We start from the raw sequence: 23,833 nt of genomic DNA on the forward strand, positions 1-23,833 counted from the left end.
AAGTTCATTGTGAGGATTAAAGGTGGAGAAGAACCATTTCATCTGTTTATATATTGCTTAAGGTAAAGCTAAAGGGACCCCTGACCATTAGGTCCAGTCATGGCTGACTCTGGGGTTGTGACACTCATCTTGCTTTATTGGCCAAATGAGCCGGCATACAGCTTCTGGGTCATGTGGCCAGCATGACTAAGCCGCTTCTGACGAACCAGAGCAGCACACGGAAACGCTGTTTACCTTCCCACCAGAGCGGTACCTATTTATCTACTTGTAGTTCATGCTTTTGAACTGCTAGATTGGCAGGAGCAGGGACCGAGCAACGGGAGCTCACCCCGTTGTGGGGATTCGAACTGCCAACCTTCTGATCAGCAAGCCCTAGGCACTGTGGTTTAACCCACAGCACCACTCGCGTCCCACTAGTATTTATTAGTGGCGCACATAAAAACAAAACAAACGGAGAAAAAACAGTTAACAATTGATCATAAACCCGAGCTACCTCAGAATGCCTACTGGAATAAGAAAGTCTTTGCTGTGTTTGCCTGGAGTTCAGTCTCTCTAGTCTCAGTTGGGAGGGAGTTCCACAGGCTTGGGCCCACAACACTGAGTGCCCAGCTTCTGGTCCTTATGACTGTCTGTCTGAGCCATGAGAAAGCTTGCCCCCACCCTCAAATCTCAGTGATTAGGCAAGGTAATAAGGGATCAGGTGGTCCACGTGTGTCCCTGAGCTTCCTAGGATGAAGTGTGGTTTTTTTTGGGGGGGGGGGGTTGGGTTACAAATGTAATAAATTGCCCAGATGCCTGTTCCGTCATTAGTAATACAGAGGTTATGGGTTGGAGGAAAGGGCAAGTGTATGGGGAGAGGGAGCACCCTGGTGTGCATTGCTCAGAAATGCCTTCCACCCCCCTCCCCAAACACGCCATAGCTTTCAGCGCTCTGAGCTCCCTCCTCTGGCTCAGCCTCCAAAGATGACAGGATAAAGGCAGGATAAGGAAACAGCTGAACTAAGCAAAGATGTGAGCCCAAGGAGGGAATGCCACTTGAGAGGAACAAACGAAAAAAGATAGGCACATGGCTCAAGGAAAGAGACTCGATAAGGGAGGAAACAGCCTGGGGATATAAGAATCAAGCAGCAAGCAATAAGCAGGTCATCTGGCTGGTGGGTTTCTGATGTCTGGGTAGACAGGCGAGAGGCAGAGCAAAAGAAGTGTGGAATTAGCACTATCAGCAGAACAGAGAAGGGATTTAACAACAGGCGTTCAGGGAGAGCTGGTGAGGAAATGAAGTTTAAGGGATGCTGGGGAGCCAGGAAGAGGAGATGTCAAGATCAAGAGCCTGCAGAGGAACAGTCTTGAGAAGTTGCTACTATACAGGGAACTGGTGCAAGACATTAACCAGGGCGTATGTTTCTCAGGCTGTACAGAGTAAAATTGTCAACAAAAGACAAGGCTTGTTGATATATCACTTTAATTCAGCCCTGACCACATCCAGACCATCCTAAAGTGGCCTGCAGGCTCTGGCCTTGTGTAACGTCAATACTTTAACTGGGAACATCAGATGTGCTATGTGTCAGATGGAAACGAGGGGTTATTCCAGATCTTGATGTATACACACGTCAAGAAAGTGTCAGACCAAAGTGTGGATGATTTTAGTTGTGCAAATGTACCCTGGGACATCACAAAATTCTAGGCTTCACAAGACCAACATGGTCAGATTTCTGTGATTCACCATAGTGTTAACCCCTCTCTAAATAGCTGCAGGATTGGCTTTGGGTAGTCCCGTCAGAGAATATGAATTGGTTTGCTGGAGTCTTCTATCATGTAGTCACAGTGAATTTTTGAAGTACTTACAATACATCATAAACTGGGCCACAGAAATTCAAAGGATGTTTGCCAACTCGAGCTAATTTGATGAGAAGGAGTGTACTCCACCAAGTCAAGTACAGAAGATGTCTCAACCTGCATCCTAGATTTACAGTGTGGGTGACAAAGATGTGGCTCATGGGTCTACCAGTTGGCCATGCCCAATCTAAACACCCCTTTATCCACTGAAGGCTCTCAACAACCCTCCGAAATAGTTTGTTGGGCAAGTGCGTTGGAAATAGCTCCGTCGCACGGATGGGGAGCCCATGCATCACCTTTCAGTGTGGACCCCACATCTCCAGATGTTGCTTAACTCACATCATCCCTAGCCATTGGCTATGCTGGCTGGGGCTGATAGGAACCGGGGTCCAAGAACATCTGGAAGATGTTCCAGATAGTAAGGTAAAGGGACCCCTGACCAATAGGTCCAGTCATGACTGACTCTGGGGTTGCAGCGCTCATCTCACTTTATTGGCTGATGGAGCCGGCGTACAGCTTCCTGGTCATGTGGCCAGCATGACTAAGCTGCTTCTGGTGAACCAGAGCAGCGCACGGAAACACCGTTTACCTTCCCGCTGGAGCGGTACCTATTTATCTACTTGCACTTTGACGTGTTTTCAAACTGCTAGGTGGGCAGGAGCAGGGACCAAGCAAAGCAAGCTCACCCCGTCGTGGGGATTCAAACTGCCAACCTTCTGATCAGCAAGTCCTACGCTCTGTGGTTTAACCCACAGCACCACCAGCATCCCAGATAGTACATAGATATAAATAGTATAAACTTTCTGTGCTGTTGCCTCTCCCTTGTTTCTAATGTGTTTATGCCACAGGGTGTGTGTGTGTGAGCTGCATCTTTACCTCTTGAATGCATCACTGGCCCTTCTTGACGAAGCTGAAGCTTAGGAGCAGACTGTGTGTTCCGCCTCATGATTCAACTTTCACTTTGGCCACTTCCATTTTTGTCAGAAATTCGGAATCCATCTTCGTTTGCCATGGAGCTGGGCCAATGAATGTAACATTCTGTTTCCAACTTGTCCACAGCAGCGCAGGCTTTGGATCCAAGATCCCCTTGGCTTCCAGAACAGGGACACAGTGGAAGGAAATGTGAGGATGGACAGAAGGTTCTTCTTGTGGCTCTGCTTTGCCTCTCTTCAGCTGGGATTTCTGGAAGTAAGAAAGCTCTCTTGGTGGTTTCCGTCCAAATGTCAAATGAAGGGTGGGGGAGGGGGATCAGCGAGGCTTTGACAGCTGTAAATATATTAAAAGTCAATTAAGTATGCCACTCACTGCAGTTTAGTAGGCCCGGAACTCCAAAGTTTGAAAATTCAAGCGTCAAGTTAGCTAGCTAACTGGAAATATCAAGTCTTCTCATTGAACTACCAGATCATCGAAAACAGCGTGAGTGTGTTTAAAAAGCAGTTTAGTTAGCTTTTAATTCTATTTCTTGGGAGAAGGGCAGGAGTGGATTTGTAATTCAGGCTAAAGGGGAGAGGTTGACAAATTCAATTTTAATTTCAATCCTACCCTAAAAGCCAGAAATTCAGGCTGGTTAGATGAAAACATGGCCAAGATTTGGATGCCTCCATTTCCATAAATAAAAGTATATTGGTTTTGAGTGTTTCATACCTGTGTTTTCATCACTTGGTGACTTGGTGACTCCAGGGTCTACGTGGTGACTTTCATGAGTGAATAAGCCATCCTAGATCAAACACCACAGATAGAAGTGTCTATCAGAAACTTCAGTGCATGAATTGGAACTGGTGGGAAGAGGTCTACCTTAGTGAGCTACTGTGAATCATGTATTCACAGAGCTCTATTAACATCACTGTTTTTATTCTGTTTTAATTTTCTGTATTATTATTTATATTTAACTTTATATAAGCACATCCACACAGCTGTTTTTGTTTTGCTTTCATTTAAGTTGCTTTTATTTATTTGTCAAGATTCTGGTTTTTATTTGTTTCATTTTTAAATTGCTTTGTTTGTTTAGTTTTTAAACAGAGAACGCTCCAACTCCATGGTTTGTATATGGTGGAGAATTCAAGCATTTTTCTTCACTTCAAAATCTCACCATGACTGTGACAACCCCGGTCTAGATTTTTAAAGTTAGGTCTATAAGAACAGTTTAGATTTTTTTAAAAGCATCCTTTTGTTTGGAGTCAGCAATGCTCTGATGCAGACTGAATGGTTAAACGGGTTTTTGGTTTTTTTGCAAGTCTTTTGTGGTATTTATAGGATATCAGATTAGGAGGGTTTTTCTCGTGTGTTTATTTTTGTCGTATGCTGCTTGACAAAATTTAAGGAGTGACTTGCCAACTTTCCCTTATTTAAATTGTTTGTCACATGACACAACTAGGACTACTTTCTTAAGAAAGCTACACCAGGGCAATCCTATCAGTGCTTTTTCAATAGGGCTTATTCCCAGGAAGTTGCACACAGGGTTGCAGCCTTAAAGTGTTTGCATTCTCTCAGGCAGGAGCATCCTGTGGGCTGGGTGGCAGCACTCACCTAGCCTCCCAGAAAGGGCATAGCTGTGGCTTATAGGGAGGGGGGGCAGGGTGGTTGGCACATTGCGAACACACCAACAGATCCAATCTCATGCTCCCTCTACAACACTTGCACCACAGTGTCCTCTCTACCACCTCTCCCTCCCCACAATCCATAGCAACACACATGCTAGGAAGCCAGCTACCGGTAAGTGCCAGCATCCCTGCATGGTGGATGTTCCTGCTTCCAGGTCTATTCCTCACAAGGCAAAGGGACAGCCCAGTAAATAGGGTGGCCATTTGTGCATCATGGAAAAGGAGGAAATACATTACCAAAACAGATATTTGCATTAAAAGGTGCTCATTAAGTGTACAGTCATACCTCATGTTACGTCTGCTTCATGTTACATTCTTTCAGGTTATGTCCCGCGGCAACCTGGAAGTACCAGAAAGGGGTACTTCCGGGTTTCGCTGCTCGCACATGTGCAGAAGCTCAAAATTACATCACGTGCATGCACAGAAGTGACAAATTGCAACCCGCACATGCACAGATGCACTGCTTCGAGTTGCGTTCTTTTCATGTTGTGAACGGGCCTCCAGAAAGGATCCCGTTCGCAACCAGAGGTACCACTGTATAGAGCATGGGTAGGCAAACTATGGCTCGGGGGCCGGATCTGGCCCAATCACCTTCTAAATCCGGCCTGTGGACGGCCCAAGAATCGAGTGTTTTTACATGAGTAGAATGTGTGCTTTTATTTAAAATGCATCTCTGGGTTATTTGTGGGGCATAGGAATTCGTTTTTTTCTTCTTCTTCAAAATATAGTCTGGCCCCCCACAAGGTCTGAGGGACAGTGGACCGGCCCCCTGCTGAAAAGGTTTGCTGACCCCTGGTATAGAGGCACATACACTATAAACAGAAATGCAATATATCTCACCACATTGAAGAAGATTGTGGATCATATTGGAGAAGACCAATAATAGGTGAGTTGTGTGTCCACTTAAGTCTGCTGTCCAAATGCAGTGAAGTGTTGATGGGCAGCATCCTTTCCCCATCAAAGTTATTTATTTACAATCCAGACTTGAGCCAGTAGAAGAGAGATCTGTCCTTTGGCAGCTCTTCAGATAGAAGATTGTCCTGTGCAAAGCAGGACAACTGGCCACCCTAACTTTAAGAGGAGGCTGGATTAGAATGCTTGAGGAACATGTTTGCTAACCTTGGACATGATCCACCAATGGGTATCGTTTCAAGAGGATGGGGATGAGATTAAGAGATTTCAGGTGTGTGCACAGACTTTGGCAAGCTGGAGAGATCCACAGCAAGGGTTTAAAAAAAGAACAGCCTCGTTGGGCTGTGTTAGGGGGAAATGACAAAAAAGTGCAATGCATTCCAGGAGCATTTGTTGTGATTTCATTTTCCGTCTCATACTAACTCTAGCAGTGCCATCTACACAGGTTAAACAGCCACAGCCACATCCTTTATTTTTGAAGGAAAAGGATTTGCAATTTTGGCACAAATAGTTATACAGGGCTCATTTAATTGCTTTATAAAAATAGTCACTTGGTGTGAAGAACTCAGTGAGCTGGTCTGAGAAATAAATCTTCCTGAACAAGAATCACATGTGGTCTAAAATATAGATTGGTGGTTAGACCACCCCAGAATGGTGTCCCTGTATCCAGACAAAAGTAGGTACTTTTGTTGAATGCATGGGGGGGGGGGAGATCAATTTCAAAGGACAAGATATATATGAAGGAGATGGAGAGATGAATAGCAAGGCTAGAAATGAATCCCAGAGATTCTAGAGAGTTGCAATGCTGACTCTTCCTTCATACAAACACATACCTGTATTTCTTATGTATACGGTTAATGCTCACGGAAATGTTCAACTCAATCTTCACTATTTCTGCAGGATTTCCCCCCTCCTTTTAATCCTGCCAGTTCTAGTTTAGGTGTCTTTATTAATAATGAAATTCTGTAGTAAGGTTTGGAAAAAAAATCCATTTGCATAAGCTGAGTGCCATCTTAGATCAAGCATTTCTCGTTGTGCACAAAGCAGATGGATGCAGCGGACAACTTTTGATCTGCCTTGCTTTGCAAAGTGATAATATAGAGGGGAACCTTTGTGTGTCATTTTGTTTGCTTCAGATCCATTTAAATAAAACATTTTTTTTTAAAAAAAACACCCCCACACAGATGAAGCTCTGAGCCTCTAAAGTGGGTTACCAGATTATGTGCTATCGCCATTTTAATTACATTTTGTTCCTTTTAATTCGTACATTTCTGTCAAATTGCATTTCTTTCTGGGAACAGGATAATTTTCCAGCAGAATAATGTGGGCAAGGGATGATATAATTTGCCATCAAGCATTGTTGAGAGTGCTTGAAAGTCTAGTGCATGCTGCTCATCAATATAGACTGGCCTTGTTAGAAGTCTCATCTTACCAGCTTGGTTGTCACTCTCAGTTGTCGTTTTTAGAGATGGCCTTTAAACCAGTTTTTGCGTTTCTCATTTCTGTAAAATGAATGGAAAACTTAGGTTGACTAGCATGTACATTCAGTTTTAAATCCCCCCCCCCCCCATTTCTATAGTTCATTAAACCACCTCTGTAGATTGATGCATTCCAGATGAGAAGAGCTGGTCTATATGCCCACGTGATAATTTGCAAGAAGTTGCACATGTGGTACAGCCTACATAGGGTTGTATTACTTCAAAATGCACATAGGTTTGAATGCCTGACCACATTAAAAACAGCAATGCCCTCCCTGCTTACACTGAAAGCTTTCTTCCATCATGCAAGCAGATTTTGCTGCAAAGAAGCACTTGATCATGCATGTGGTTTTTTTAAATAAAACACACACACATGTAGATCATCTCTAAAACGCTGGCATGGAAACACCCTAACACAAACACAGTGAAATTACATTGCCCAATCAAACACCAAATTACTCAGTTTGTACCCGTCTGAACACCATGAGAGGCATGCCCAGTGTTGGAGCACATCCCAGATTCAATTTCCAGCATCTCCATTCGAAATGTTCTCTGTCGTAAGTGATGTAAAATGAAGACTTTTGCCTGAGACCCCAGAATTCAATTGCTTAGAATTCAGAGAGCAGGGCAAGGTGGCCTCAGCTAATACTCTGGGTACAGGTCTTGTGCAACCGCAAAAGCTACTTCTCTACCAAAAGGAGGAGGAGGACAGGAGAAAGCGAATGTCTTACAGGATCAAGGAGAAGTGTTAACTTGGGATGACATGAGCATTTTACTCCACATCATTTCTTGCTTCTTTGAGCATAATAGTTGAGACCCTTATCCTAGATATACGATATGTAAGAAGATTAGAGGATAGAAGCATCTTTTTCCATGACAGCTGCCTTCCCAGGAGAACACTGACACGGCAGCAATCGGGGTTGAACAAACACAGAACCTCACAATGGGGACGTATTTTGGGTGTGTGTGTGTGTGTGTGTGTGTGTGTGTGTGTGTTGCTACATGCAGGACAAAGCAGAGAACTCATCTTCCCTAAAGCTTCTCCATGTTGCTGATGAAAATTAGATAAATGATGCTAAGCTACCTTTCCTCCAGGGAGGAGAATCAAGCACTATCCTTGATTATGTTGGTGTGTGAAGAATAGCTGAAGACTGGAGATGGTCCATGATTTCAGACATAAACAAAATTGATGACCAGACAATGCCCATCCTAACTATCTATATGGGTCAGCAGTGATTTGAGGAACATATCTAAAGCAAATCAGGTGCGCAATACCTGTGTGCCACAATAAGAGACAATAATCACCACAATAAGAGACAGTTGCAATGCACTCGAGGTATGCACACCTTCTACAAGGGCCTCATCTAATCAGGAGTTTGTGAGTGGAGCAAGAGGAAAATGCCAATGATGATTACTGTGATATGGAAAATCTTTTGTTATTTTATTTGCACTGTGGCCAAGGCTTGTGCTTCATTCCTGAGCTTATCTAAGTGTGAATTCCCTGCTGCTTTCCCCCACATTGCAATTAGCTGGGAATCTGTGCAGGCATCTCGCTGCACTAAAATGCTGCAAACAATTTTGAGGAGGTCAACGTTTTCCCAAGTGAATATACTGCACTTCAAAAGTGTTTATCTGAATCGAAAACATGCGAACAGGATATATATCACCTCTTAGATGAAACCACTCTCAACTCCTTTTTCTGCTTCAGCCCCTACCTCATTTCAAGAAGGTGAAACTTGCCGCTTCTTAATTCTTTCTGACTGTAGTTGTGGGGATATGCACAAACCTGCATTTTTCTGAAATGAGTCCCAATGGATTCTACGATGGGAAGACAAAAGAAAGAAGGTTTTTAAAATGCTCATTCTTTAAATTTATTTTGCAACTATTCATTACAGTCACATTCAAAAGTACAAAAGAAACAAATAAAAGGAAAAACACAAAAGGACTGACTTACAAGAAATTCCACTTGCGAGGCAGCAAATGTTATGCATGTACAGTATACACCCAACAGACTATAGCACATTTTGTCCCCTTCCAAACAGATTCCAGTGGACACAAAAAAATGACAAAATCTTATTCCATAACTTTTAGTATTGGGCAAGAACCATGGTCTTTGATTGTGTGAATTGTCATACTGAATAAAGTCATGCCAAACAGCAAGACTCTGGACTGACCTGACATTTCAGTACCCAGAGATGGTGAGTTAATTCCTCCATGACCTCAATACCCAAAATTTTATGTGCCACTTCCCAAATTGAGTTTGGGGTAGTGGGGGAGCACTAAAACCCAAGACATAAGGTTTTGCAGTTGTCACCAGACTTCTTTTTTATTTTATTTTAAGGAAAGGTCCCTGGATGAAGGCAGAAACCAGAGCATACCACAGTCACCTGGAGACTGTCCTATTGCCTTGTAGCTTGGAATGTTGGGTACAGGATACATTTCTAATGCAGAAGCTCTTCAAGAACTAGATATAAATCAAACATGAACCAACTGCGAAAGTTCTAAGACCCACAAAAATAGGAAAATTTGTAATCTTCTACCCCTCTGACATATTCCAGGTCCCTGTCTTGAATGTTCAGATTTCTTCTTTTAAAAAGAAGACGGAAATCTCAAGCTCATTCAAATATGGAGAAATCAGGAAAAACGTACAGGCAGCCATTATCCAGTCTCTCAGTTGGAAGTACAGTGGTACCTTGGTTCCCGAACTCAATCTGTTCTGGAAGTCCGTTCGACTTCCAAAACATTCACAAACCAAGACGCAGCTTCTGATTGGCCCCAGAAACAATGCTGACAGCTGAAACGGATGTTTGGCTTCCAAAAAATGTTTGCAAACCGGAACAGGTTTGCGACATTCAGGAGCTGATTTGTTCAGGAGCCAAGCCATTCGGGAACCAAGGTACCACTGTAAATCTCTTTCTGTCAAATAAGTGCAAATGCACAGAGATGTTAATGTATTTCACAAATTAAATATCTTAAAATTAAACAAATTTGGCCTCGTATGTTAAGGTTTTGCTGTTTTGGTCCAATTTATGAAGCCCCCTTGGGAATTCAGAGACTCTACAGTTCTCCCTATCAGCCAATGTCCGGGTGTGGTTGCCGGCAACCTTCATTATAATTTAAGATTTGTAAGTGCCTTATCCTTACGGGTCTCGGTTCTCATTTATCCCCACCCTAAACTCAAAATCCGGCCTTACTCTTGAATCAGATTTGAATTCCCAGATGTTGTAATCGCCATGTAGAGGAAAGAGACCACAGAGAGCCGTCCTGACGTTAATATGACCATATAGTTTGTGGTGTCTGTGATCAGCACAGGGGGACCATGCAACATTCAGGGACATTTTCATTATCAGTCAGCAACCCGAAGTTGGGCGTTACTTCAGTGCTAAATCGACATGGGGACCTATGTAAAAGAATGCAAATTCCTCATTTTTTGTAAAAAACCAAAACATTTAGGAGTGCGTCTAGCTGATTAAAAAATGAAACTTTTGAGCTATGCATGTATCTGGGGTTATTTTGCAGGTTTTTTTTTAAAAAATGATGCATGAAACTCTGGAGTTCTGCTGTGCTCCCTGCCAGATCTGAGTGAAAGGGGAATGAGAATCGAACCCTGACAACCGCAGCAAAGGACGAAGCGGCCACAAGGATTAAATGCAAAGGAATTGGGGGATTTGAGATGCAAATGAGTGCATAATATTTTGATACCGCCGAAGAATCTAATGAGGTCACATTTGTCAGTCACACACACTATTCTGGCCCCCTAATTATATTGTAAGGATAGTGCGGAAATGGAAATGATACTGAGCAGAGGATGACCCAGATGGTACAAGGACAAGGAGGCCTGAAGACAGAGAAACTTCATGCTCCGTAATGAGGAAACTGAGATCACTGTTGCCACTGGAATATCAGAAGCGGGTAGATCATCTCCCTCGCAGTCCTTTGGGTTCCACTGCACATGAGCAACAGCAGAGGAGAGCCACATGGGAAAATGGGATGTGTGGTGTGACCTTTGTGGGAGCTGGCTGATGGAGATGACCCTGTGGGCCACAGATGGCTGGAAGACTCCAGTTTCCAGGCAGTTGTACAAATCCTCCAGAAGAGGGGAGGCAACAGAAATGGAGTCCCTTAGCCCGTGTAAATGTTCAGTAGCTCTCCTCTGCTCTCCTTGTGTTAGCTTTGCATTAAAGTCTCTGGACAGGAATATGGAGGAGAACAATAGGACTGGTAACTATGAAGAGATTCCCAACAGGAACAGGGCAATATAGAACAGAAGCAGCCCTGTAATTGGCGGAAAAGTTAAAAACACAAGAAGAGCCCTGATGGAACAAACCAAAAACCCACCAGAGTCCAGCATTCCATTCTCACAAGGGCCATCCAGATACTTCTGGGAGACTCAGAAGCAGGATATGAATGCAACAGCGCTCTTCATGATCCCTACTATTCAGAGGCATCTTGCTTCTGGTCCTGGAGTTCACATATAGCCATCAAGACAAGTAGTAGCTATCGATTGCCTTGAATTTGTCTAATCCCATTTTAAAGCCATCCAAGTTGAGAGCCACCACCACATTATCACCAGATGTTCAGCTCTGCTAGACCTTGTTGGACATCTGAGAGCAAACATAGGCTAGGAGAAAACACTGTAATTTGAGGGAGTGCCTTCTGCAAGATTAGCTACGTGCATGTGAAGAAATAGACGTAGCTTTTGTGATTATTCTGGTACAAGTCATTGCATTGCAGTGGAATTGGTGAGGACGGGCAGATAACCTGCCTCTGAAGTGGAAAACCGGCTGCTACTATGCCTCTGCTTCCCCAAGAACAGAAGCAGGAGATTGTTGACCTGGGAAGTGAGCACTTTTACCCTGTAGCAAAGGAGACAAGTGATAGAAGACTTATCAATGAATTATCATAGTTTTGAGAGCCATGGTTAATCAACATATTAATCTGTGAAGCAGTGAATCAAAACAAAATAAGTAGGGCTGTGGCGCTTAGTAAATTAATTGGTTGGGTGAATCAATTAAAAGCCTTCTAATTGGTTTAAAAAGGTGTTGCTGATTTACAGCTTGGGATGCTTGAGGATTTGTTCAGTCCGCATTTGATGAGGACCAAATCAGCTCATGAAACCCAGACCGCTGCACTGAATGTAGCACAGCAATCAGCAAAGTAATGTAGTTCTCTAAATTTTGTGCCATGTTTATCAGTTTAAAAATGCACAAATGTTGTGAAATATGTTTTCACAAATACTTAAAAATTGTAAATATATATATATATATATGGTCAAATATGTCCAAAATATGCATATATATATATTGTATTGTATCATTGTAAATGTTCTGTGAACTATACAAAAGCCTTGCTTATTTGTAATGGCAAAAGTGAATCTCTGCAAACTAACCCTTTTTCAAACCACAGCTTGGAAAAAGATGCATTCTGGTGTTTGTTTTTGTTTTCCCATTGACACATGACTGGAAAAGCTGCAGAGTGATTTTAATAAGGCAGGATAATATTTTCGATCAGTTCTAAGAAGCACAGACTAAATCCCGTGTAAGCAGCTGCTTCAGCTGCTAGCCTACAAATTATATTCAGATAAGATGCTTGCTCATTCCCGGGCTTAAAAACTGAAGTGGAGATTCAATTTCATCTACAGTGTCACACTCGGAAGGTAGGACCAGGATTCATATATAACTGCTTATTCAAATTCAACTACATTATTAAGACGCTGCTTGATGACAGGTAAGCAACCGGCTACATTCTTAACAGCATCTCCAACAGACCTGACAGCAAATTCCACAGGAAGAGTAATTGCTCTGGCTTTTACAAATTTAGGTTAGTCATTACGGTGTGCTCGAGAGTACTGGAAAGTGCTACATTGGACTTTGCTAACCCACCCAGTCATGCAAGTCCTTACCTTGTGCTGATAATTGCATTAGGGATAGTAGTACTAATTTGTTCGTACTAAGCAGGTAGGGATGGGGGGAAATTTGTTCATTGCTCATTGCAAACCAACCTAATTCCCACATCTCAGGCAAATATGCAAACTTAAAATGCAGCTTTCACTTGAAATTCAATAAAATACTCATAATTAGAGATCTCTAACAGAACTCTCAGCACCATCAACTGAATTACAACTCCCAAGATTTGTTGGGAGAAGCCATGGCCATCACCTGGCCTAAAACCTATACAATGGTACCTCGGGTTAAGAACTTAATTCGTTCTGGAGGTCCGTTCTTAACCTGAAACTGTTCTTAACCTGATGTACCACTTTAGCTAATGGGGCCTCCCGCTGCCGCCGCGCCACTGGAGCACAATTTCTGTTCTCATCCTGAAGCAAAGTTCTTCACCCAAGGTACTATTTCTGGGTTAGCGGAGTCTGTAACCTGAAGCGTCTGTAACCCGAGGTACCACTGTATATTTTTAATGCAAAATAATGCTGATATCATGGCTACGTAGCCACACAATTTCTCATGGAAGTTTGCAGTGCAATAGGCTTCTTGCATAATGCTGAATGGCTTGTGGATGTGCACAACACCTCATTCCCTTGTTTGCCTTCTGGTACGCTTCAGGCTGCCAATTTCTGACCGGCAACTATTCTGCGAGAAGGAACAATCAAACAGCACCAGATTCCCCTACCACGAGATTCATCAGATAAAACCCTGCAAAACAAAAGAGTGCTTTTGAAGCTGTGGTATCCATTCAGCGGAGCTGCATCTTCCCTGTTCCAGAATACAACTGCTGAAATTCCATGGGCAGGGATGCTCTGAAATAAAAGATGTTCTCTTGATAAAAAGGATTTTTGGCAGGCGTACTGTCCAGACGCTCACCTCTTTCCTCTTGCAGTAGACAGCCAGCACCCCACACCCTACAGCAGGCTGTTGGAATATTGCAGCGGCACCAGCACAGCTGGAGAAGATGACCTGCCAAATAAGAAGCAGAGAGGGGTTGTTTTTTTTTAAAAAAGAAAAGAATAGGAAGCCCTTCACTGGAAATTTGGCAGCTAAAGACAAGTTAAAATGACATTGCCTGATGAATTGATCATTCCTGCCTCCTTGTTGCTTGGACCCCCAAAACACCTGAACCTATAGCAGTCTTTCTAACAAACTGCCATAATATTAGCTCAGATTAGATTTCCCATTCGGGTTGAGCATTCATCCACCTTCTCCTCCCATCACTAGTAACCCATATGGCAGGCTTCCTCAACCTTGGCCCTCCAGATGTTTTGAGACTACAATTCCCATCACCCCTGACCACTGGTCCTGCTAGCTAGGGATCATGGGAGTTGTAGGCCAAAGACATCTGGAGGGCCGAGGTTGAGAAAGCCTGCCACATGGCTTCTCTATTGTTTAGCTTTGATTGAAAACATGGCTGTTTAGGAAGGCCTGCATGGGTCTGTTGGTTAGAGCGTGGTGCTGATAACGCCAGGGTTGCAGGTTCAATCCCCGTATGGGACAGCTGCATATTCCTGCATTGCAGGGGGTTAGATTGGATGACCCCCAGGGTCCCTTTCAACTCTACAGTCCTATGATTCTAAGTTGGTGATTTGGTCTGAAGCAGTAGTGGACTACACGGTGGAGCGGCAGCACTAAGACACTAAGGCAATGGGTCTTGCTTCTAGGAGCCCTCTGCCCATTGATTTGCATGCTGAGAACCTCCCACCCCCCCCAAGTGTCAATCATGGAGCTTCTGTGTAGGGATGTACGGTAAGGTTACCAGAGGTCCCTGTTTCCCAGGGACAGTCCCCAGATTTACAAATCAGTCCCCACACAAAATCAATTGAAGTTGAAAAGTGTCCCTGGATTCATTGAAAAAAATCTGGTAACCTTAATGTACGGGCATTTCAACACCCATTTGCACATCCATTTGCACATTAATCTGATGTTTTCTGTTCTACTGAAATTGGTTTCTTTTGCACAAGTCTTCCTTTTCATCCTCTACTTGTATGGAAATGCATGTTTTAAGGAAATATATCTTGTGGCGCACAAAATATCATCAACATATATTTAAAAATCAATTACTTTCCCTTGGTGTTCCTTGCATGCAGCAAAAGCAACAAAGAGTCTTGAAGCACCTTAATGGTCCATTACAAAGCTCTGCATGCTTGCAGTTCTAGCCATGTCTACTCAGAAGTAAGCCCCATGGAATTCAATTGGCCAAGGGAGCTGGCGTACAGCTTCTGGGTCATGACTAAGCCGCTTCTGGCAAACCAGAGCAGCGCACGGAAACGCCATTTACCTTCCTGCCAGAGTGGTACCTATTTATCTACTTGCACTTTGATGTGATTTTGAACTGCTAGGTTGGCAGGAGCAGGGACTGAGCAACGGGAGCTCACCCCGTCATGGGGATACGAACCGCCGTCCTACTGATCGGCAAGTCCTAGGCTCTGTGGTTTAACCCACAGCGCCACCCACATCCCAAAACTCTCTAGGTAATATGTTTCAAATGTTGGGACTTGGCTAGTAGGGCAATATTTCAAAATGAAGATTTAGGGGACGGGTGCCAATCCATATGTTCCTCTTCACTTGGACTGCTAAAGTCCACAGGTAACAAAAGAGATCACTTCTTTCCACGGGAAAAGACAGAGCCGGCCCACCTATGATGTGGGGTGAAGGACCTGCCTCAGGTGGCAGAAGTGTAAGAGGCAATGCTCCACCCATCCCACCAATTTTGCCACGGAAAGGAAGGTGTTCTAGCTCACCCCATTGCCACTTGCCTTCCCCACCCCTGGGCAGAGGAGCAGAGAGAGCAGCAATAGTTTGAGGAATGCCCTGGCTCCCACTGAGTTTGGTAAGAGCCAGGGCACCCGTAGTGACAGTGCAAGTGGGACACAGCATGGTGGGGCAGGAGGTGGCAATTCCTGTTTCACTTCAGGTGGTGAGAAGGGATGGGCTGCCCCTTGGAAAAGGAAAACAATCAACGCTGCATTCCACTTGATTTTATAGTTCACAGTAAGAAGTGGATTAAAGCGACAATCCTAACCCTCCCTTGCCCAAAATTAAGTCCCATTGAATTCAGTGCCGCTGACTTCTGAGTAACCATGGTTAGGATTGACAGCCCTGGTGCATTTAGGCTGCCTCAGGCATCTGTCAGGACAGCAGCAATTCGACATCAATGGATATGTAAATTCAAAGCAATTTACATATCTATTTAGATATAAAGTGTGCAATGCATCTTTAAAAACAGCAACTTTTGTTGTGGAGGACTAAAGCAAAAAAGCACAAGTCTGTGCTGTGTTGGGGATTGAATGGGCAGATGGGAGGAAATCCATTTGATTGTCCATTTTCAGTGCATTTCTCTGACATCTGATTCTGGGAAGCATTCTAGGGGATATAGATTCATCCCACAGGGTCCCACCTGCAAAGTTTTGTGGGACTTGTTTTTGGTCCACATAATCTCTGCATGTAGTGTAGAAGCACATCCAACACTCCTTGACAGCTGGGCATTGTAGTGGGTGGCAGCTGCTGCTGTGGTGGCCAAAATGTATTTCAGAGAAGCTTGTTTGCCACCAACTATCTTCCCATGGAGGGACCCAGGATATACACTTCAGAGGAACCCCAGGCTTCTCCAGAATGCAATTACTCTGACACAAAGGGGTTCTAGAATGTCCTGAAGTTTTACACTATTAAATCCAATTAAATATGCTGGCGCAATGGAAGCTTAGCAGTATTGGGCTGCGGGGCATTTACATTTGCCAAAGCCAAGTATTTAAGCAGCACATGACTAATAACTTATTAGCACATTCTCCCAGAGCAGCATGCTAATTATCCCTCTTGGAAAATCAATGGAAGAATGAGGCACATTGTATTTAAAACTAGAATGGGACAGTCCTCTCCACTTGCAACGTGAAACGGAGCATTTGTGCTGTATGTTTGCTTATTTAAAAGCAAACTTCTGTAACAGGACAATTTTGCTGAACATCCATTACTTTACCACATGGAAATCTGTTCTTGGTACAATGGTTCTACATGCGTTCATTGCTTTGGGTAATAAACCTAGGCAAGCCAAGAACCAGGAAACACGATTGTCTTCTGTCACATCTGTTTGAACAATAAACACCCTCATGTACTGAGGTATTATCAGGGATAGAGGCCTTTGACGACTGGTGCAGAAGTGTTTCCTAAATGCCTGGTTCCAGGGCCATACAGAGGAAAAAAGCTAGGAAGTGTGTACGTAGTGATGAAACACAAAGGTGAAGCCACCATCTGGGTAACTAATCAACAAGTTTCAGAACTTTTATATTGGGGCGTGCAGGAATATTGAATTCCGAGCTGAAATGGGGTGCCTTGGAGAAATCTGGGGCTTGTCAGAGGAAAAGTGGGATCCTTATGAGCCAACACAAGTTGAAGTGGGGGGGCCCTCAAGCACTTGGGGTTCAACCCTCATGGTCCCTTCCAACTCTACAGTTCTGTGTATAGGACTGCACTGTCAAATGAATTCTGGGCTTTGAAGGGAAAACAAGTTAGCCTCTTGGAAGAGGAAAATGCCAGAAAACGTGATGCGTATGTACTCTTAATAATAACAAACTAATCAACTTTTATTTATATCCCACCCTCCCCAGCCGAAGTCGGGCTGTGGATCTAGTTGGAGTCATTAGATTTATTCCAAGAGAAAAATCTTTCACTCCGGTCAATATCTATTCAACACTGTAAAGCCTTTGGGTGCTACTCACTGCCTAAAAAAGTCGAGTTGCATTTACCGGAAACCAAAATTTAAAACAAGCCATTGAAAGGAGAGATTCTTTTTGCAGACGGCCAAGAATTGCAGCTCTCCTTTCAGTTTTGCGAACTACGGGCCCCCCCTGTGCTTCCTGACAAAACAATAAGCCATTAACCTCTAGTGCGTTTGACACTTAACTAAGGCACAGCACCTCAAGAAATCTTTCCCCATATTAAGGAACCTCTTGGCATCCTGGTACTTTCCCCTTTATGCAGCAAATTGCATCTCCAAGTCTATTTGTACCAGAGCCGGGGCCTTTTCAACACTGGCTCTGGCCTGGTGGAACACTCTGTCTCATGAGACCAGGGCCCTGCGGGATCTGATTTCTTTCCACAGGGCCTGTAAGACAGAGTTGTTCCGCCTGGCCTTTGGCTTAGAATCAACTTGATCCCCTCCCCCTCCCCTCCCCCTCTTTCCTTTTTCCTTTCTCCTTCTGTGATGGAACTCCTATTTGGGGACTTCCCTGGCGTTTTTCTGGTCCATGTAGGACCAGTCTGGATAGTTGGCCTTGGTGAAGATTTGACATTTTCATCCCCAAAAGAGTTTCTACTGAAATGAGACTGCATTTTAATGTTATATTTTAATCTTGTTTTTAAGTTGTATTTTAAATTGTTTTTATACCTGGTGTTAGCCGCCCTGAGCCCGGTCTTGGCTGGGGAGGGCAGGGTATAAATAAAATTTATTATTATTATTATTATTATTATTATTATTATTATTATTATTATTATTAGCTATAGCGGATGTTACCTTGCTGCAGTGAATAGCTAAACATGTGAAAGGGAGAGATGCATGCTTCCAAATGCAAGACTGGGCTGAGCAGAAGAACACTGCTGTTGGAAGCAGCTTCTTGGAGTGCAGCCACTGCAAATTTGGAGAAGTCTGGTAGTCTGTGTTTGGCTCAGTAGGCCAGAAGTTGTGAAGGCTGCTCAGAAGCATCTGTTTGTGCTTCACCTGGAAGGCATAATATCTCTAAGTGCCATTCATTATAAGCAGCATCTTGCAGTTTTGGCAGAGCTGGTCTTGTATATATTCTAAGTAGACATGAAGGTTTAGAGCTCAGTTCATTCATTCCACACCAGCGCAGGGGCACAAACGGAGTCCCCAGGAAAGAAGGGGCCAAAGGCGCATTCAGCTATAATACTGCACGTTATTTTTCTTTCCAAATTGCAGGTTTCTGCATCTTAATGCCTTTTAAGACAACATCACCTGCTGTTTTTGCTTCCTGCCTTTCGTGTTTTGCTTTGCCGCTGTAGTTTTTAATTCCCATGGTCTTTCCCTATACACCTATCATCTTAGTTTAGAAATGCAATCTGGTTCGCATGCGACACAAATTCTTACAGCAAGCCTGTAAAGTCTGTGGGGAAGCAAAGCACCATCTACGCCAGGCCGGCCAGTTCCCTCCGTAATTGAATCTTCAAGCCCTGCCTGACAAAGGAAAAAGACAAGAGAAAAATGAGACACTGGTTCAGGTGCACACACAGCAGCTTAGTTAAAAATGAATCCTCTCTGGGGAACGGTTGGTGGCTGAGCTTTTCCCCAGTCCTGATATCTGCTGTATTTCATGGCCCTGCTAGAAAACAGAGCCACAGAAAACTCCTTCCCTTCAACCATGAACTTTGCTGAGCTTAGTTTGAATATGATCTCCTGCCCTGATCAGGGTTGGATTTAGATGAAGAGAGGCCCTAGGCTACTCCACTTGTGAGGCCCCTCCCCCTCCCCACCCTCACGACTAGAATAAAATGGAAGAGTGTTATAAACAAAACTGAGTGAAGCCAAGGATGATGACGGGTATTTAAAATTCTGCAATTCACAATTTCTCCTCTAAAGGACATAAGATGGTTAAATACCATGGTGATTTAAAAAAAGGCATAAAACTTTTGCAGTAGCTGAACTTTGTAAACATTTTGTGGAATGAGCATTATTTTTTTGAAAATGAAGTTGTAATGTTATTCTTGGAATAATGCCTGGGTAGGCATTCCTGTTATATACCTGCTGGGATTGACAAAGCATATGACCCTCACCTGAATCTCATAGCTCTCCTGACAGGTGATTTGGTTTACAGCCACAGTGTAGAAATAAAGGAAAAGATTGCCCACCAGATACCAGACACTCTATTATTCAAATTAGGCCCCAGTGTTTTTCTTTCAATCCCCTTCTCAATGAATTAATCAATTTTAATCTAGCATGTAAATTCTCAAAACTTTCTTATTCGTTAATTCGAGCAACTACTGCTCTCACTTCATTACAAACAATATTTCTACCTGCAACACACTTGAGCAAACCTGCTCGTCTTCCTTTCACAGATATTTTGTTTCCATTTGCAACTGTAGCTGCCTCTGATGAGTTAACATTTAACTCTTTGGGGGGGGAATTAGCATCAGACATCATATGCATGTCTGGCGTTCAAATCAGGAGGAAGATGGGGGAGAGTGGCCCAGAGGAAGGCAAAAGGACAGGGCCTGAGGGCCTTGGATACATGGGTGGTGGCTGACTGGCAAGGAAAGGGCCTAGCAAATGCATCGCTGGGCTAGACAAACTTGCTGTGAATGACAGCGTTCCCTCCTAGCAGATTGGAAGGAAACCATAGCGGTTAGGAGGAAGACGCTAATCTTAGGAAGGAGCAAGTGGGCCAGGAGTGAGATAATCATCTGAGACTGCAGGACTAGAACAATGGGCTGTAAATAATGGGTGGTACCCAACACAGCACTACATGAGCATTCCATCAGTGCGAGGATTTCTGCTTGTGCAATGGAATGTTCTTCCCCTTCTCCCCCCCCGAATCCACTGGGAAATATTGCGCTCGAAATTCTGTATGGTGATGTAAAAGCTCCGCCTGCTGTGTTTGAACTGTGACGACGCATTCTCACCTGTAAGTTGCCACTTCCTACTGCCATCGTCAAGCAATAAACATGCATGTTTGAACCAGGCCTTTAGAATACCCACCCAGAACCCTAATGGACATTCAGTGGAGTGTCCAAGCTCTGTGCAGAATACTGTCATTTGAATAAAACCTGCTCACTCCAGGTCTTAAAATAAACGGAGCAGGCCTCTTTCAATACTGAAAGGGGAGCGGCTTCATATGCACATTGGACCAATACACCCAAACCAAATTGCCGGGTAAGGGCAATTCATTCTTAAACGTATAGATCCTAGTGGGGAGGGGAATACTGTAGCTAAAATAATATGCTAAATTGTAACCATGTGCCTGTCTAGCCATAGTCAATAAAGCACTTTACCATGTTTAACACATCAACTTATGTTTAACATCACTTCAACATCAGACAAGGGAGTAATCCCATACATTTCAATGGGGCTAGTCATATGTTTCTAATTACGTGATTAAGATCTTGCTGAGAGGGGCTGCAATAAGTGCCTTGCCGCATGAAGATCTGAACAGCAAGTACCTATTTAAAAATTGGTGTGCAAAACTCCCTTAATGAAATGCTAAGAGGGGAAAAAACACTTTTGTAGGTATCCTTTTGCCGATCTATTGTTAAATTCACAAAAAATAGCATCGCATTTTCATTAGATAAAAAAAAGCTGCAAATCCATATGACTACTTCATAGAACTTTGTTAACCTCTTTATTTTAATAGATGGCACTACAGCGTTTGATTTATATATTATTTTTTGCAAGGATAAATGTTTGCTATATTGTTTAGTAAATGCCATTTTTTTATTTGAAGGCACAGAGTACATAAGAGGAAAACTTTCTTTGAACCATCTGTCGGAAATTGTGTGCAAATAACTCTGCAAAGCTTTGAAATCTTGCAGACTCGCATTCGGAGACCAGGGCCTTGCATTCTTTTTGACCAATATGGAAGCAACACCCTTTTACTTATTTTCACAGGGATATAGCCTAATCCAGATGTTAACAAAAGAGAAGCCCGCAGTAACTCACAAGTCTCTTATACTTAGCTCTTTTCAATATTTTCATCTCCTTCTTGTTGATTCATGGCCAACTTCCACAACCAAATGGGGAAACTAATCTTCCCTCACCCTCAAATCCAAGCTAAGCTTTTCCCATTGATATAGGTCCCTTTCAGACAACCTGTTTTGTGGACATTCATTCTGGTTTGTTTGTACTGTGAGGTTATCAGCTGCTCATTGAGCATTCATTCAAATTTGTTTCTGGGGAGGTGTTATAACATCATGCTAAGCAACTGTGACTCTACAGTTCCCGGTGCATTTTTCCATCACAAGCCCTCCTTTTCTGAGTTTTCAGTTTTCAAAAATTTACAGATACACACCTTACAACCACATACTTCCAACACAAATGCACATTAGACTTCCCTACTCCCCTTTTTTGTGGTTTCTTATCTTATTTAAATTTTTAACACTGCATTTTCCACTTTACTCCATTTTTTAATTATTCTACAATTAATCTTAATAATACTTTTAACTGCTTGATTTAAGTTGGCCCTACTAATGCACTTACTTGCATCCCATGATTTTTCAAATATTCAACAAATGTCCCCCACTCTTTAATAAATTTTGTGGTTTCTTACCACATCCGTTAATTTTGCCATTTTGGCGTAATCCATAAATTTTAATCAGCCATTCTTCCTTGGCTGGAACAGCATCCTCTTTCCACCTCTGGGCAAATACCATTCTGGCTGCGGTTGTAGCATACTGTACATAATTATTATTATTTTTTAAGGTCCTTCAGAATTTCAGAATTAACTATCCCTAAAGAGAAGTTCTGTTCTGGGGGTTTTTTACGCAAGAGTTCAGATCCACTTTAAACGAACAACTTGAATGTGCCACTATGCAATAGAATCCTACCTGCAAAATAGTGACAGGCTGGGTGTTGTCATCAGCCAGCATGGCTAAACGTCAGGGATTATGAGTCCAACATCACCTAGCGGGTGGGGAGGCACAATTTCTCTATCTCCAAAAGAATCCCAGGAGAGAATTTGGAGTTTGGAGAGAAACCTCCATTACGGATCACTAGCCTCCTTACAGAACTATAGTTCCCTGCAGTGACCGGGGGACGGGACACACACACCATTAAACCAGTTGAAGTATGCAGTGTATATTTTGTACAGTGGTACCTCTGGTTATGAACTTAATTCATTCCAGAGGTCCGTTCTTAACCTGAAACCGTTCTTAACCTGAGGTACCACTATAGCTAATGGGGCCTTCCACTGCTGCTGCGCTGCCACCGCACGATTTCTGTTCTCATCCTGAGGTAAAGTTATTAACCCAAGGTGCTACTTCCGGGTTAGCCGAGTCTGTAACTTGAAGTGTTTGTAACCCTAGGTGTTTGTAACCCAAGGTACCACTGTATATGGAAGACTTCAGTTTGCTATGCAAGGAAGTTCCCTTCGTAATTTTAATGTGCATTAGCAGCAGGAGGACGAGTATAAAGCACACCTGAATAAGCAGGAGTGTTCTTTATACAGAACCTGGGGCTCATGATTTATTTCATGAGTCTTGACTGCTTCCAATTGGTACTCACCACCACATCCTATTGAGTGCTCTACTTATGTAGGCAGGAATCTACTCAGACCCCCTAACAGCCACCTGTTCCTATATTTTTACCCCAGCCTGTTATGCTGCAGGATGTCTATGTTGCTAAATTATAGCCAGTCCACTCATGGCAGCGGCGGCTGCGGAGTCAGCCACCCACACCCTTTGGGAAAACCTTCTACAGAGTTAGCATAACGTTCAGTCAAGTGGATTAAGATGCATGAGAAATTCTGAAAAGTAAGGTTTTTAATTGTTGGGTTTTAATGAGGTTGTGCTATTATTAATTAGTAATATAAGACACCTTCCTATGTCCGTATGCTCATCCAGTCAAACCATTGGGTCCATATAGCTCAGTATTGTTGACACTGACTGGCAGCAACTCTCCAGGGGTTCAGACAGGGCTCTCCCCCAGTCCTATCTGGAGATGCTGGGGACTGAACCTGGGACCTTCTGCATGCTCTGCCAACTGAGGTATAAAAAACGTTGTGAAAATGCTTTTTTAAAAAAAGGTTTTGAAAAATACATTGAATTTTGCACAGCTCACCGTCGCCATCTAGTGTCACATTTGTATATTGCACCTTACAACACATTTAGAACGTTTTATTTGCAGCTGTGTAGCTGAGTCACAACTTATCCCTGCTACTACTACTAACTACTGCCATTTTAACAGCAACAACAATACCTTTAATGTACATGTTGCTAACCCTGCTCTGGACGTCAAAGCTTTACTGAATCAGAGCTTGGACCTTTCCACAAAACGAATCTCAACCCTGTGTTTTAGGACAGTGGTTCCCAATTAGCCTAGTACTATGGACGCGGGTGGCGCTGTGGG

General features: G+C 43.2%; 1 long non-coding RNA gene across 8 annotated transcripts in view; it reads right to left on the minus strand.

Moving 5' to 3' along the window:
• Positions 1–2,495: 2,495 nt before the first annotated feature.
• LOC114590339 (uncharacterized) overlaps positions 2,496–23,833 on the minus strand; it is a 104,532-nt gene continuing 83,194 nt past the window's right edge. For 6 of the 8 annotated variants that reach the window (XR_013391826.1, XR_013391824.1, XR_013391823.1 and 3 more), the window contains 4 exons: positions 18,869–18,955; positions 13,642–13,734; positions 8,542–8,644; positions 6,555–6,850 (listed from right to left, as the gene is read on the minus strand). This is a non-coding gene — a long non-coding RNA (uncharacterized LOC114590339). Of the gene's footprint in view, positions 3,103–6,554; positions 6,851–8,541; positions 8,645–13,641; positions 13,735–18,868; positions 18,956–23,833 lie in introns of those variants that run through there. The other 2 variants (XR_013391828.1, XR_013391825.1) reach the window with 2 other exon arrangements.

Source organism: Podarcis muralis, chromosome 2 (genome assembly GCF_964188315.1).
Source record: "Podarcis muralis chromosome 2, rPodMur119.hap1.1, whole genome shotgun sequence".
NCBI classification, from domain to species: Eukaryota; Metazoa; Chordata; class Lepidosauria; order Squamata; family Lacertidae; genus Podarcis; species Podarcis muralis.